We start from the raw sequence: 15742 nt of genomic DNA on the forward strand, positions 1-15742 counted from the left end.
ATTAGCGAAACAGGGTGTGTGAAAGTTAAAAATGATTGTTATAGAAACTGGTGAAGCAGATTAGAGAAACAGGGTGTGTGAAAGATAAAAATGATTGTTATAGAAACTGGTGAAGCCGATGAGAGAAACAGGGTGTGTGAAAGTTAAAAATGATTGTTATAGAAACTGGTGAAGGAGATTAGAGAAACAGGGTGTGTGAAAGTTTAAAATGAGTGTTATAGAAACCGGTGAAGCAGGTTAGAGAAACAGGGTGTGTGAAAGTTAAAAATGAGTGTCATGGAAACTGGTGAAGCAGGTGAGAGAAACAGGGTGTGTAAAGGTTAAAAATGATTGTTATAGAAACTGGTGAAGGAGATTAGAGAAACAGGGGGTGTGAAAGTTAAAAATGAGTGTTATGGAAGCTGGTGAAGCAGGTTAGAGAAACAGGGTGTGTGAAAGTTAAAAACGAGTGTTATAGAAACTGGTGAATCAGGTTAGAGAAACAGGGTGTGTGAAAGTTAAAAATGAGTGTTATAGAAACTGGTGAATCAGATTAGAGAAACAGGGTGTGTGAAAGTTAAAAATGATTGTTATAGAAACTGGTGAAGCAGATAAGAGAAACAGGGTGTGTGAAAGTTAAAAATGAGTGTTATAGAAACTGGTGAAGCAGGTTAGAGAAACAGGGTGTGTGAAAGTTAAAAATGATTGTTATAGAAACTGGTGAAGCAGGTTAGAGAAACAGGGTGTGTGAAAGTTAAAAATGAGTGTTATGGAAACTGGTGAAGCAGGTTAGAGAAACAGGGTGTGTGAAAGTTAAAAATGAGTGTTATAGAAACTGGTGAATCAGGTTAGAGAAACAGGGTGTGTGAAAGTTAAAAATGAGTGTTATAGAAACTGGTGAATCAGATTAGAGAAACAGGGTGTGTGAAAGTTAAAAAATGATTGTTATAGAAACTGGTGAAGCAGATTAGAGAAACAGGGTGTGTAAAAGTTTAAAATGAGTGTTATAGAAACTGGTGAAGTAGGTTGGACAAACAGGGTGTGTGAAAGTTTAAAATGCTTGTTATAGAAACTGGTGAATCCGATTAGAGAAACAGGGTGTGTGAAAGTTTAAAATGAGTGTTATAGAAACTGGTGAAGCAGGTTAGAGAAACAGGGTGTGTGAAAGTTAAAAATGATTGTTATAGAAACTGGTGAATCAGATTAGAGAAACAGGGTGTGTGAAAGTTAAAAATGAGTGTTATAGAAACTGGTGAAGCAGATTAGAGAAACAGGGTGTGTGAAAGTTTAAAATGAGTGTTATAGAAACTGGTGAAGCAGGTGAGAGAAACAGGGTGTGTGAAAGTTTAAAATGATTGTTATAGAAACTGGTGAAGGAGATAAGAGAAACAGGGTGTGTGAAAGTTAAAAATGAGTGTTATAGAAACTGGTGAAGCAGATTAGAGAAACAGGGTGTGTGAAAGTTAAAAATGATTGTTATAGAAACTGGTGAGAGAGATTAGAGAAACAGGGTGTGTGAAAGTTTAAAATGATTGTTATAGAAACTGGTGAGGGAGATTAGCGAAACAGGGTGTGTGAAAGATAAAAATGATTGTTATAGAAACTGGTGAAGCAGATTAGAGAAACAGGGTGTGTGAAAGATAAAAATGATTGTTATAGAAACTGGTGAAGCCGATGAGAGAAACAGGGTGTGTGAAAGTTAAAAATGATTGTTATAGAAACTGGTGAAGGAGATTAGAGAAACAGGGTGTGTGAAAGTTTAAAATGAGTGTTATAGAAACCGGTGAAGCAGGTTAGAGAAACAGGGTGTGTGAAAGTTAAAAATGAGTGTCATGGAAACTGGTGAAGCAGGTGAGAGAAACAGGGTGTGTGAAAGTTTAAAATGATTGTTATAGAAACTGGTGAAGGAGATGAGAGAAACAGGGGGTGTGAAAGTTAAAAATGAGTGTTATGGAAGCTGGTGAAGCAGGTTAGAGAAACAGGGTGTGTGAAAGTTAAAAATGAGTGTTATAGAAACTGGTGAATCAGGTTAGAGAAACAGGGTGTGTGAAAGTTAAAAATGAGTGTTATAGAAACTGGTGAAGCAGATTAGAGAAACAGGGTGTGTGAAAGTTAAAAATGATTGTTATAGAAACTGGTGAAGCAGATTAGAGAAACAGGGTGTGTGAAAGTTAAAAATGAGTGTTATAGAAACTGGTGAAGCAGGTTAGAGAAACAGGGTGTGTGAAAGTTAAAAATGATTGTCATAGAAACTGGTGAAGCAGGTTAGAGAAACAGGGTGTGTGAAAGTTTAAAATGAGTGTTATGGAAACTGGTGAAGCAGGTTAGAGAAACAGGGTGTGTGAAAGTTAAAAATGAGTGTTATAGAAACTGGTGAATCAGGTTAGAGAAACAGGGTGTGTGAAAGTTAAAAATGAGTGTTATAGAAACTGGTGAATCAGATTAGAGAAACAGGGTGTGTGAAAGTTAAAAAATGATTGTTATAGAAACTGGTGAAGCAGATTAGAGAAACAGGGTGTGTAAAAGTTTAAAATGAGTGTTATAGAAACTGGTGAAGCAGGTTGGACAAACAGGGTGTGTGAAAGTTTAAAATGCTTGTTATAGAAACTGGTGAATCCGATTAGAGAAACAGGGTGTGTGAAAGTTTAAAATGAGTGTTATAGAAACTGGTGAAGCAGGTTAGAGAAACAGGGTGTGTGAAAGTTAAAAATGATTGTTATAGAAACTGGTGAATCAGATGAGAGAAACAGGGTGTGTGAAAGTTAAAAATGAGTGTTATAGAAACTGGTGAAGCAGATTAGAGAAACAGGGTGTGTGAACGTTTAAAATGAGTGTTATAGAAACGGGTGAAGCAGATTAGAGAAACAGGGTGTGTGAAAGTTTAAAATGATTGTTATAGAAACTGGTGAATCAGATTAGAGAAACAGGGTGTGTGAAAGTTAAAAATGAGTGTTATCGAAACTGGTGAAGCAGATTAGAGAAACAGGGTTTGTGAAAGTTAAAATGAGTGTTATAGAAACTGGTGAAGCAGATTAGAGAAACAGGGTGTGTGAAAGTAAAAAATGATTGTTATAGAAACTGGTGAGGGAGTTTAGAGAAACAGGGTGTGTGAAAGTTAAAAATGATTGTTATCGGAACTGGTGAGGGAGATTAGAGAAACAGGGTGTGTGAAAGTTAAAAATGATAGTTATAGAAACTGGTGAAGCAGATTAGAGAAACAGGGTGTGTGAAAGATAAAAATGATTGTTATAGAAACTGGTGAAGCCGATTAGAGAAACAGGGTGTGTGAAAGTTAAAAATGATTGTTATAGAAACTGGTGAAGCAGATCAGAGAAACAGGGTGTGTGAAAGTTAAAAATGATTGTTATAGAAACTGGTGATTCAGATTAGAGAAACATTGTCTGTGAAAGTTTAAAATGATTGTTATAGAAATTGGTGAAGGGGATGAGAGAAACAGGGTCTGTGAAAGTTTAAAAAGATTGTTATAGAAACTGGTGAATCAGATTAGAGAAACAGGGTGTGTGAAAGTTTAAAATGATTGTTATAGAAACTGGTGAATCCGATTAGAGAAACAGGGTGTGTGAAAGTTAAAAATGAGTGTTATAGAAACTGGTGAAGCAGATTAGAGAAACGGGGTGTGTGAAAGTTAAAAATGATTGTTATAGAAACTGGTGAATCAGATTAGAGAAACAGGGTGTGTGAAAGTTAAAAATGAGTGTTATAGAAACTGGTGAAGCAGATTAGAGAAACAGGGTGTGTGAAAGTTAAAAATGAGTGTTGTAGAAACTGGTGAAGCAGATTAGAGAAACAGGGTGTGTGAAAGTTAAAAATGAGTGTTATGGAAACTGGTGAATCAGATTAGAGAAACGGGGTGTGTGTGAAAGTTAAAAATGATTGTTATAGAAACTGGTGAAGCAGATTAGAGAAACAGGGTGTGTGAAAGTTAAAAATGAGTGTTATAGAAACTGGTGAATCAGATTAGAGAAACAGGGTGTGTGAAAGTTAAAAATGATTGTTATAGAAACTGGTGAAGCAGATAAGAGAAACAGGGTGTGTGAAAGTTAAAAATGAGTGTTATAGGAACTGGTGAAGCAGGTTAGAGAAACAGGGTGTGTGAAAGTTAAAAATGATTGTTATAGAAACTGGTGAAGCAGGTTAGAGAAACAGGGTGTGTGAAAGTTAAAAATGAGTGTTATGGAAACTGGTGAAGCAGGTTAGAGAAACAGGGTGTGTGAAAGTTAAAAATGAGTGTTATAGAAACTGGTGAATCAGGTTAGAGAAACAGGGTGTGTGAAAGTTAAAAATGAGTGTTATAGAAACTGGTGAATCAGATTAGAGAAACAGGGTGTGTGAAAGTTAAAAAATGATTGTTATAGAAACTGGTGAAGCAGATTAGAGAAACAGGGTGTGTAAAAGTTTAAAATGAGTGTTATAGAAACTGGTGAAGTAGGTTGGACAAACAGGGTGTGTGAAAGTTTAAAATGCTTGTTATAGAAACTGGTGAATCCGATTAGAGAAACAGGGTGTGTGAAAGTTTAAAATGAGTGTTATAGAAACTGGTGAAGCAGGTTAGAGAAACAGGGTGTGTGAAAGTTAAAAATGATTGTTATAGAAACTGGTGAATCAGATTAGAGAAACAGGGTGTGTGAAAGTTAAAAATGAGTGTTATAGAAACTGGTGAAGCAGATTAGAGAAACAGGGTGTGTGAAAGTTTAAAATGAGTGTTATAGAAACTGGTGAAGCAGGTGAGAGAAACAGGGTGTGTGAAAGTTTAAAATGATTGTTATAGAAACTGGTGAAGGAGATAAGAGAAACAGGGTGTGTGAAAGTTAAAAATGAGTGTTATAGAAACTGGTGAAGCAGATTAGAGAAACAGGGTGTGTGAAAGTTAAAAATGATTGTTATAGAAACTGGTGAGAGAGATTAGAGAAACAGGGTGTGTGAAAGTTTAAAATGATTGTTATAGAAACTGGTGAGGGAGATTAGCGAAACAGGGTGTGTGAAAGTTAAAAATGATTGTTATAGAAACTGGTGAAGCAGATTAGAGAAACAGGGTGTGTGAAAGATAAAAATGATTGTTATAGAAACTGGTGAAGCCGATGAGAGAAACAGGGTGTGTGAAAGTTAAAAATGATTGTTATAGAAACTGGTGAAGGAGATTAGAGAAACAGGGTGTGTGAAAGTTTAAAATGAGTGTTATAGAAACCGGTGAAGCAGGTTAGAGAAACAGGGTGTGTGAAAGTTAAAAATGAGTGTCATGGAAACTGGTGAAGCAGGTGAGAGAAACAGGGTGTGTGAAAGTTTAAAATGATTGTTATAGAAACTGGTGAAGGAGATGAGAGAAACAGGGGGTGTGAAAGTTAAAAATGAGTGTTATGGAAGCTGGTGAAGCAGGTTAGAGAAACAGGGTGTGTGAAAGTTAAAAATGAGTGTTATAGAAACTGGTGAATCAGGTTAGAGAAACAGGGTGTGTGAAAGTTAAAAATGAGTGTTATAGAAACTGGTGAAGCAGATTAGAGAAACAGGGTGTGTGAAAGTTAAAAATGATTGTTATAGAAACTGGTGAAGCAGATTAGAGAAACAGGGTGTGTGAAAGTTAAAAATGAGTGTTATAGAAACTGGTGAAGCAGGTTAGAGAAACAGGGTGTGTGAAAGTTAAAAATGATTGTCATAGAAACTGGTGAAGCAGGTTAGAGAAACAGGGTGTGTGAAAGTTTAAAATGAGTGTTATGGAAACTGGTGAAGCAGGTTAGAGAAACAGGGTGTGTGAAAGTTAAAAATGAGTGTTATAGAAACTGGTGAATCAGGTTAGAGAAACAGGGTGTGTGAAAGTTAAAAATGAGTGTTATAGAAACTGGTGAATCAGATTAGAGAAACAGGGTGTGTGAAAGTTAAAAAATGATTGTTATAGAAACTGGTGAAGCAGATTAGAGAAACAGGGTGTGTAAAAGTTTAAAATGAGTGTTATAGAAACTGGTGAAGCAGGTTGGACAAACAGGGTGTGTGAAAGTTTAAAATGCTTGTTATAGAAACTGGTGAATCCGATTAGAGAAACAGGGTGTGTGAAAGTTTAAAATGAGTGTTATAGAAACTGGTGAAGCAGGTTAGAGAAACAGGGTGTGTGAAAGTTAAAAATGATTGTTATAGAAACTGGTGAATCAGATGAGAGAAACAGGGTGTGTGAAAGTTAAAAATGAGTGTTATAGAAACTGGTGAAGCAGATTAGAGAAACAGGGTGTGTGAACGTTTAAAATGAGTGTTATAGAAACGGGTGAAGCAGATTAGAGAAACAGGGTGTGTGAAAGTTTAAAATGATTGTTATAGAAACTGGTGAATCAGATTAGAGAAACAGGGTGTGTGAAAGTTAAAAATGAGTGTTATCGAAACTGGTGAAGCAGATTAGAGAAACAGGGTTTGTGAAAGTTAAAATGAGTGTTATAGAAACTGGTGAAGCAGATTAGAGAAACAGGGTGTGTGAAAGTAAAAAATGATTGTTATAGAAACTGGTGAGGGAGTTTAGAGAAACAGGGTGTGTGAAAGTTAAAAATGATTGTTATAGGAACTGGTGAGGGAGATTAGAGAAACAGGGTGTGTGAAAGTTAAAAATGATAGTTATAGAAACTGGTGAAGCAGATTAGAGAAACAGGGTGTGTGAAAGATAAAAATGATTGTTATAGAAACTGGTGAAGCCGATTAGAGAAACAGGGTGTGTGAAAGTTAAAAATGATTGTTATAGAAACTGGTGAAGCAGATCAGAGAAACAGGGTGTGTGAAAGTTAAAAATGATTGTTATAGAAACTGGTGATTCAGATTAGAGAAACAATGTCTGTGAAAGTTTAAAATGATTGTTATAGAAATTGGTGAAGGGGATGAGAGAAACAGGGTCTGTGAAAGTTTAAAAAGATTGTTATAGAAACTGGTGAATCAGATTAGAGAAACAGGGTGTGTGAAAGTTTAAAATGATTGTTATAGAAACTGGTGAATCCGATTAGAGAAACCGGGTGTGTGAAAGTTAAAAATGAGTGTTATAGAAACTGGTGAAGCAGATTAGAGAAACGGGGTGTGTGAAAGTTAAAAATGATTGTTATAGAAACTGGTGAATCAGATTAGAGAAACAGGGTGTGTGAAAGTTAAAAATGAGTGTTATAGAAACTGGTGAAGCAGATTAGAGAAACAGGGTGTGTGAAAGTTAAAAATGAGTGTTGTAGAAACTGGTGAAGCAGATTAGAGAAACAGGGTGTGTGAAAGTTAAAAATGAGTGTTATGGAAACTGGTGAATCAGATTAGAGAAACGGGGTGTGTGAAAGTTAAAAATGATTGTTATAGAAACTGGTGAAGCAGATGAGAGAAACGGGGTGTGTGAAAGTTTAAAATGAGTGTTATAGAAACTGGTGAAGCAGATTAGAGAAACAGGGTGTATGAAAGTTAAAAATGAGTGTTATAGAAACTGGTGAGGGAGATTAGAGAAACAGGGTGTGTGAAAGTTAAAAAAATGAGTGTTATAGAAACTGGTGAAGCAGGTTAGAGAAACAGGGTGTGTGAAAGTTAAAAATGAGTGTTATGGAAACTGGTGAACCAGGTTAGAGAAACAAGGTGTGTGAAAGTTTAAAATGAGTGTTATAGAAACTGGTGAATCCGATTAGAGAAACAGGGTGTGTGAAAGTTAAAAATGAGTGTTCTAGAAACTGGTGAAGCAGGTGAGAGAAACAGGGTGTGTGAAAGTTTAAAATGAGTGCTATAGAAACTGGTGAAGCAGGTTAGAGAAACAGGGTGTGTGAAAGTTTAAAATGAGTATTATGGAAACTGGTGAAGCAGGTTAGAGAAACGGGGTGTGTGAAAGTTTAAAATGAGTGTTATAGAAACTGGTGAATCAGATTACAGAAACAGGGTGTGTGAAAGTTAAAAATGATTGTTATAGAAACTGGTGAAGGAGATTAGAGAAACAGGGGGTGTGAAAGTTAAAAATGAGTGTTATGGAAACTGGTGAAGCAGGTTAGAGAAACAGGGTGTGTGAAAGTTAAAAATGAGTGTTATAGAAACTGGTGAATCAGGTTAGAGAAACAGGGTGTGTGAAAGTTAAAAATGAGTGTTATAGAAACTGGTGAATCAGATTAGAGAAACAGGGTGTGTGAAAGTTAAAAATGATTGTTATAGAAACTGGTGAAGCAGATTAGAGAAACAGGGTGTGTAAAAGTTAAAAATGAGTGTTATAGAAACTGGTGAAGCAGGTTGGACAAACAGGGTGTGTGAAAGTTTAAAATGATTGTTATAGAAACTGGTGAATCAGATTAGAGAAACAGGGTGTGTGAAAGTTTAAAATGAGTGTTATAGAAACTGGTGAAGCAGGTTAGAGAAACAGGGTGTGTGAAAGTTAAAAATGATTGTTATAGAAACTGTTGAATCAGATTAGAGAAACAGGGTGTGTGAAAGTTTAAAATGAGTGTTATAGAAACTGGTGAAGCAGATTAGAGAAACAGGGTGTGTGAAAGTTTAAAATGAGTGTTATAGAAACTGGTGAAGCAGATTAGAGAAACAGGGTGTGTGAAAGTTTAAAATGATTGTTATAGAAACTGGTGAATCAGATTAGAGAAACAGGGTGTGTGAAAGTTAAAAATGATTGTTATAGAAACTGGTGAATCAGATTAGAGAAACAGGGTGTGTGAAAGTTAAAAATGAGTGTTCTAGAAACTGGTGAAGCGGGTGAGAGAAACAGGGTGTGTGAAAGTTTAAAATGAGTGCTATAGAAACTGGTGAAGCAGCTTAGAGAAACAGGGTGTGTGAAAGTTTAAAATAAGTATTATGGAAACTGGTGAAGCAGGTAAGAGAAACGGGGTGTGTGAAAGTTTAAAATGAGTGTTATAGAAACTGGTGAATCAGATTACAGAAACAGTGTGTGTGAAAGTTAAAAATGATTGTTATAGAAACTGGTGAAGCAGACTAGAGAAACAGGGTGTGTGAAAGTTAAAATGAGTGTTATGGAAACTGGTGAAGCAGGTGAGAGTAACAGGGTGTGTGAAAGTTTAAAATGATTGTTATAGAAACTGGTGAAGGAGATTAGAGAAACAGGGTGTGTGAAAGTTAAAAATGAGTGTTATAGAAACTGGTGAAGCAGATTAGAGAAACAGGGTGTGTGAAAGTTAAAAATGATTGTTATAGAAACTGGTGAGGGAGATTAGCGAAACAGGGTGTGTGAAAGTTAAAAATGATTGTTATAGAAACTGGTGAAGCAGATTAGAGAAACAGGGTGTGTGAAAGATAAAAATGATTGTTATAGAAACTGGTGAAGCCGATGAGAGAAACAGGGTGTGTGAAAGTTAAAAATGATTGTTATAGAAACTGGTGAAGGAGATTAGAGAAACAGGGTGTGTGAACGTTTAAAATGAGTGTTATAGAAACCGGTGAAGCAGGTTAGAGAAACAGGGTGTGTGAAAGTTAAAAATGAGTGTCATGGAAACTGGTGAAGCAGGTGAGAGAAACAGGGTGTGTGAAAGTTAAAAATGATTGTTATAGAAACTGGTGAAGGAGATTAGAGAAACAGGGGGTGTGAAAGTTAAAAATGAGTGTTATGGAAGCTGGTGAAGCAGGTTAGAGAAACAGGGTGTGTGAAAGTTAAAAATGAGTGTTATAGAAACTGGTGAATCAGGTTAGAGAAACAGGGTGTGTGAAAGTTAAAAATTAGTGTAATGGAAACTGGTGAAGCAGGTGAGAGAAACAGGGTGTGTGAAAGTTTAAAATGATTGTTATAGAAACTGGTGAAGGAGATAAGAGAAACAGGGTGTGTGAAAGTTAAAAATGAGTGTTATAGAAACTGGTGAAGCAGATTAGAGAAACAGGGTGTGTGAAAGTTAAAAATGATTGTTATAGAAACTGGTGAGAGAGATTCGAGAAACAGGGTGTGTGAAAGTTTAAAATGATTGTTATAGAAACTGGTGAGGGAGATTAGCGAAACAGGGTGTGTGAAAGTTAAAAATGATTGTTATAGAAACTGGTGAAGCAGATTAGAGAAACAGGGTGTGTGAAAGATAAAAATGATTGTTATAGAAACTGGTGAAGCCGATGAGAGAAACAGGGTGTGTGAAAGTTAAAAATGATTGTTATAGAAACTGGTGAAGGAGATTAGAGAAACAGGGTGTGTGAAAGTTTAAAATGAGTGTTATAGAAACCGGTGAAGCAGGTTAGAGAAACAGGGTGTGTGAAAGTTAAAAATGAGTGTCATGGAAACTGGTGAAGCAGGTGAGAGAAACAGGGTGTGTAAAAGTTTAAAATGATTGTTATAGAAACTGGTGAAGGAGATTAGAGAAACAGGGGGTGTGAAAGTTAAAAATGAGTGTTATGGAAGCTGGTGAAGCAGGTTAGAGAAACAGGGTGTGTGAAAGTTAAAAAATGAGTGTTATAGAAACTGGTGAATCAGGTTAGAGAAACAGGGTGTGTGAAAGTTAAAAATGAGTGTTATAGAAACTGGTGAATCAGATTAGAGAAACAGGGTGTGTGAAAGTTAAAAATGATTGTTATAGAAACTGGTGAAGCAGATAAGAGAAACAGGGTGTGTGAAAGTTAAAAATGAGTGTTATAGAAAATGGTGAAGCAGGTTAGAGAAACAGGGTGTGTGAAAGTTAAAAATGATTGTTATAGAAACTGGTGAAGCAGGTTAGAGAAACAGGGTGTGTGAAAGTTTAAAATGAGTGTTATGGAAACTGGTGAAGCAGGTTAGAGAAACAGGGTGTGTGAAAGTTAAAAATGAGTGTTATAGAAACTGGTGAATCAGGTTAGAGAAACAGGGTGTGTGAAAGTTAAAAATGAGTGTTATAGAAACTGGTGAATCAGATTAGAGAAACAGGGTGTGTGAAAGTTAAAAAATGATTGTTATAGAAACTGGTGAAGCAGATTAGAGAAACAGGGTGTGTAAAAGTTTAAAATGAGTGTTATAGAAACTGGTGAAGTAGGTTGGACAAACAGGGTGTGTGAAAGTTTAAAATGCTTGTTATAGAAACTGGTGAATCCGATTAGAGAAACAGGGTGTGTGAAAGTTTAAAATGAGTGTTATAGAAACTGGTGAAGCAGGTTAGAGAAACAGGGTGTGTGAAAGTTAAAAATGATTGTTATAGAAACTGGTGAATCAGATTAGAGAAACAGGGTGTGTGAAAGTTAAAAATGAGTGTTATAGAAACTGGTGAAGCAGATTAGAGAAACAGGGTGTGTGAAAGTTTAAAATGAGTGTTATAGAAACTGGTGAAGCAGGTGAGAGAAACAGGGTGTGTGAAAGTTTAAAATGATTGTTATAGAAACTGGTGAAGGAGATAAGAGAAACAGGGTGTGTGATAGTTAAAAATGAGTGTTATAGACACTGGTGAAGCAGATTAGAGAAACAGGGTGTGTGAAAGTTAAAAATGATTGTTATAGAAACTGGTGAGAGAGATTAGAGAAACAGGGTGTGTGAAAGTTTAAAATGATTGTTATAGAAACTGGTGAGGGAGATTAGCGAAACAGGGTGTGTGAAAGTTAAAAATGATTGTTATAGAAACTGGTGAAGCAGATTAGAGAAACAGGGTGTGTGAAAGATAAAAATGATTGTTATAGAAACTGGTGAAGCTGATGAGAGAAACAGGGTGTGTGAAAGTTAAAAATGATTGTTATAGAAACTGGTGAAGGAGATTAGAGAAACAGGGTGTGTGAAAGTTTAAAATGAGTATTATAGAAACCGGTGAAGCAGGTTAGAGAAACAGGGTGTGTGAAAGTTAAAAATGAGTGTCATGGAAACTGGTGAAGCAGGTGAGAGAAACAGGGTGTGTGAAAGTTTAAAATGATTGTTATAGAAACTGGTGAAGGAGATGAGAGAAACAGGGGGTGTGAAAGTTAAAAATGAGTGTTATGGAAGCTGGTGAAGCAGGTTAGAGAAACAGGGTGTGTGAAAGTTAAAAATGAGTGTTATAGAAACTGGTGAATCAGGTTAGAGAAACAGGGTGTGTGAAAGTTAAAAATGAGTGTTATAGAAACTGGTGAAGCAGATTAGAGAAACAGGGTGTGTGAAAGTTAAAAATGATTGTTATAGAAACTGGTGAAGCAGATTAGAGAAACAGGGTGTGTGAAAGTTAAAAATGAGTGTTATAGAAACTGGTGAAGCAGGTTAGAGAAACAGGGTGTGTGAAAGTTAAAAATGATTGTCATAGAAACTGGTGAAGCAGGTTAGAGAAACAGGGTGTGTGAAAGTTTAAAATGAGTGTTATGGAAACTGGTGAAGCAGGTTAGAGAAACAGGGTGTGTGAAAGTTAAAAATGAGTGTTATAGAAACTGGTGAATCAGGTTAGAGAAACAGGGTGTGTGAAAGTTAAAAATGAGTGTTATAGAAACTGGTGAATCAGATTAGAGAAACAGGGTGTGTGAAAGTTAAAAAATGATTGTTACAGAAACTGGTGAAGCAGATTAGAGAAACAGGGTGTGTAAAAGTTTAAAATGAGTGTTATAGAAACTGGTGAAGCAGGTTGGACAAACAGGGTGTGTGAAAGTTTAAAATGCTTGTTATAGAAACTGGTGAATCCGATTAGAGAAACAGGGTGTGTGAAAGTTTAAAATGAGTGTTATAGAAACTGGTGAAGCAGGTTAGAGAAACAGGGTGTGTGAAAGTTAAAAATGATTGTTATAGAAACTGGTGAATCAGATGAGAGAAACAGGGTGTGTGAAAGTTAAAAATGAGTGTTATAGAAACTGGTGAAGCAGATTAGAGAAACAGGGTGTGTGAACGTTTAAAATGAGTGTTATAGAAACGGGTGAAGCAGATTAGAGAAACAGGGTGTGTGAAAGTTTAAAATGATTGTTATAGAAACTGGTGAATCAGATTAGAGAAACAGGGTGTGTGAAAGTTAAAAATGAGTGTTATCGAAACTGGTGAAGCAGATTAGAGAAACAGGGTTTGTGAAAGTTAAAATGAGTGTTATAGAAACTGGTGAAGCAGATTAGAGAAACAGGGTGTGTGAAAGTAAAAAATGATTGTTATAGAAACTGGTGAGGGAGTTTAGAGAAACAGGGTGTGTGAAAGTTAAAAATGATTGTTATAGGAACTGGTGAGGGAGATTAGAGAAACAGGGTGTGTGAAAGTTAAAAATGATAGTTATAGAAACTGGTGAAGCAGATTAGAGAAACAGGGTGTGTGAAAGATAAAAATGATTGTTATAGAAACTGGTGAAGCCGATTAGAGAAACAGGGTGTGTGAAAGTTTAAAATGATTGTTATAGAAACTGGTGAAGCAGATCAGAGAAACAGGGTGTGTGAAAGTTAAAAATGATTGTTATAGAAACTGGTGATTCAGATTAGAGAAACATTGTCTGTGAAAGTTTAAAATGATTGTTATAGAAATTGGTGAAGGGGATGAGAGAAACAGTGTGTGTGAAAGTTTAAAATGATTGTTATAGAAACTGGTGAATCAGATTAGAGAAACAGGGTGTGTGAATGTTAAAAATGATTGTTATAGAAACTGGTGAAGGGGATGAGAGAAACAGGGTCTGTGAAAGTTTCAAAAGATTGTTATAGAAACTGGTGAATCACATTAGATAAACAGGGTGTGTGAAAGTTTAAAATGATTGTTATAGAAACTGGTGAATCCGATTAGAGAAACAGGGTGTGTGAAAGTTAAAAATGAGTGTTATAGAAACTGGTGAAGCAGATTAGAGAAACGGGGTGTGTGAAAGTTAAAAATGATTGTTATAGAAACTGGTGAATCAGATTAGAGAAACAGGGTGTGTGAAAGTTAAAAATGAGTGTTATAGAAACTGGTGAAGCAGATTAGAGAAACAGGGTGTGTGAAAGTTAAAAATGAGTGTTATGGAAACTGGTGAATCAGATTAGAGAAACGGGGTGTGTGAAAGTTAAAAATGATTGTTATAGAAACTGGTGAAGCAGATGAGAGAAACGGGGTGTGTGAAAGTTTAAAATGAGTGTTATAGAAACTGGTGAAGCAGATTAGAGAAACAGGGTGTATGAAAGTTAAAAATGAGTGTTATAGAAACTGGTGAGGGAGATTAGAGAAACAGGGTGTGTGAAAGTTAAAAAATGAGTGTTATAGAAACTGGCGAAGCAGGTTAGAGAAACAGGGTGTGTGAAAGTTAAAAATGAGTGTTATGGAAACTGGTGAACCAGGTTAGAGAAACAAGGTGTGTGAAAGTTTAAAATGAGTGTTATAGAAACTGGTGAATCCGATTAGAGAAACAGGGTGTGTGAAAGTTAAAAATGAGTGTTCTAGAAACTGGTGAAGCAGGTGAGAGAAACAGGGTGTGTGAAAGTTTAAAATGAGTGCTATAGAAACTGGTGAAGCAGGTTAGAGAAACAGGGTGTGTGAAAGTTTAAAATGAGTATTATGGAAACTGGTGAAGCAGGTTAGAGAAACGGGGTGTGTGAAAGTTTAAAATGAGTGTTATAGAAACTGGTGAAGCCGATGAGAGAAACAGGGTGTGTGAAAGTTAAAAATGATTGTTATAGAAACTGGTGAAGGAGATTAGAGAAACAGGGTGTGTGAACGTTTAAAATGAGTGTTATAGAAACCGGTGAAGCAGGTTAGAGAAACAGGGTGTGTGAAAGTTAAAAATGAGTGTCATGGAAACTGGTGAAGCAGGTGAGAGAAACAGGGTGTGTGAAAGTTAAAAATGATTGTTATAGAAACTGGTGAAGGAGATTAGAGAAACAGGGGGTGTGAAAGTTAAAAATGAGTGTTATGGAAGCTGGTGAAGCAGGTTAGAGAAACAGGGTGTGTGAAAGTTAAAAATGAGTGTTATAGAAACTGGTGAATCAGGTTAGAGAAACAGGGTGTGTGAAAGTTAAAAATTAGTGTTATGGAAACTGGTGAAGCAGGTGAGAGAAACAGGGTGTGTGAAAGTTTAAAATGATTGTTATAGAAACTGGTGAAGGAGATAAGAGAAACAGGGTGTGTGAAAGTTAAAAATGAGTGTTATAGAAACTGGTGAAGCAGATTAGAGAAACAGGGTGTGTGAAAGTTAAAAATGATTGTTATAGAAACTGGTGAGAGAGATTCGAGAAACAGGGTGTGTGAAAGTTTAAAATGATTGTTATAGAAACTGGTGAGGGAGATTAGCGAAACAGGGTGTGTGAAAGTTAAAAATGATTGTTATAGAAACTGGTGAAGCAGATTAGAGAAACAGGGTGTGTGAAAGATAAAAATGATTGTTATAGAAACTGGTGAAGCCGATGAGAGAAACAGGGTGTGTGAAAGTTAAAAATGATTGTTATAGAAACTGGTGAAGGAGATTAGAGAAACAGGGTGTGTGAAAGTTTAAAATGAGTGTTATAGAAACCGGTGAAGCAGGTTAGAGAAACAGGGTGTGTGAAAGTTAAAAATGAGTGTCATGGAAACTGGTGAAGCAGGTGAGAGAAACAGGGTGTGTAAAGGTTAAAAATGATTGTTATAGAAACTGGTGAAGGAGATTAGAGAAACAGGGGGTGTGAAAGTTAAAAATGAGTGTTATGGAAGCTGGTGAAGCAGGTTAGAGAAACAGGGTGTGTGAAAGTTAAAAACGAGTGTTATAGAAACTGGTGAATCAGGTTAGAGAAACAGGGTGTGTGAAAGTTAAAAATGAGTGTTATAGAAACTGGTGAATCAGATTAGAGAAACAGGGTGTGTGAAAGTTAAAAATGATTGTTATAGAAACTGGTGAAGCAGATAAGAGAAACAGGGTGTGTGAAAGTTAAAAATGAGTGTTATAGAAACTGGTGAAGCAGGTTAGAGAAACAGGGTGTGTGACAGTTAAAAATGATTGTT

The sequence above is a fragment of the Myxine glutinosa genome, chromosome 2, assembly GCF_964187855.1.
Source record: "Myxine glutinosa chromosome 2, kmMyxGlut1.1, whole genome shotgun sequence".
NCBI lineage: Eukaryota > Metazoa > Chordata > Myxini > Myxiniformes > Myxinidae > Myxine > Myxine glutinosa.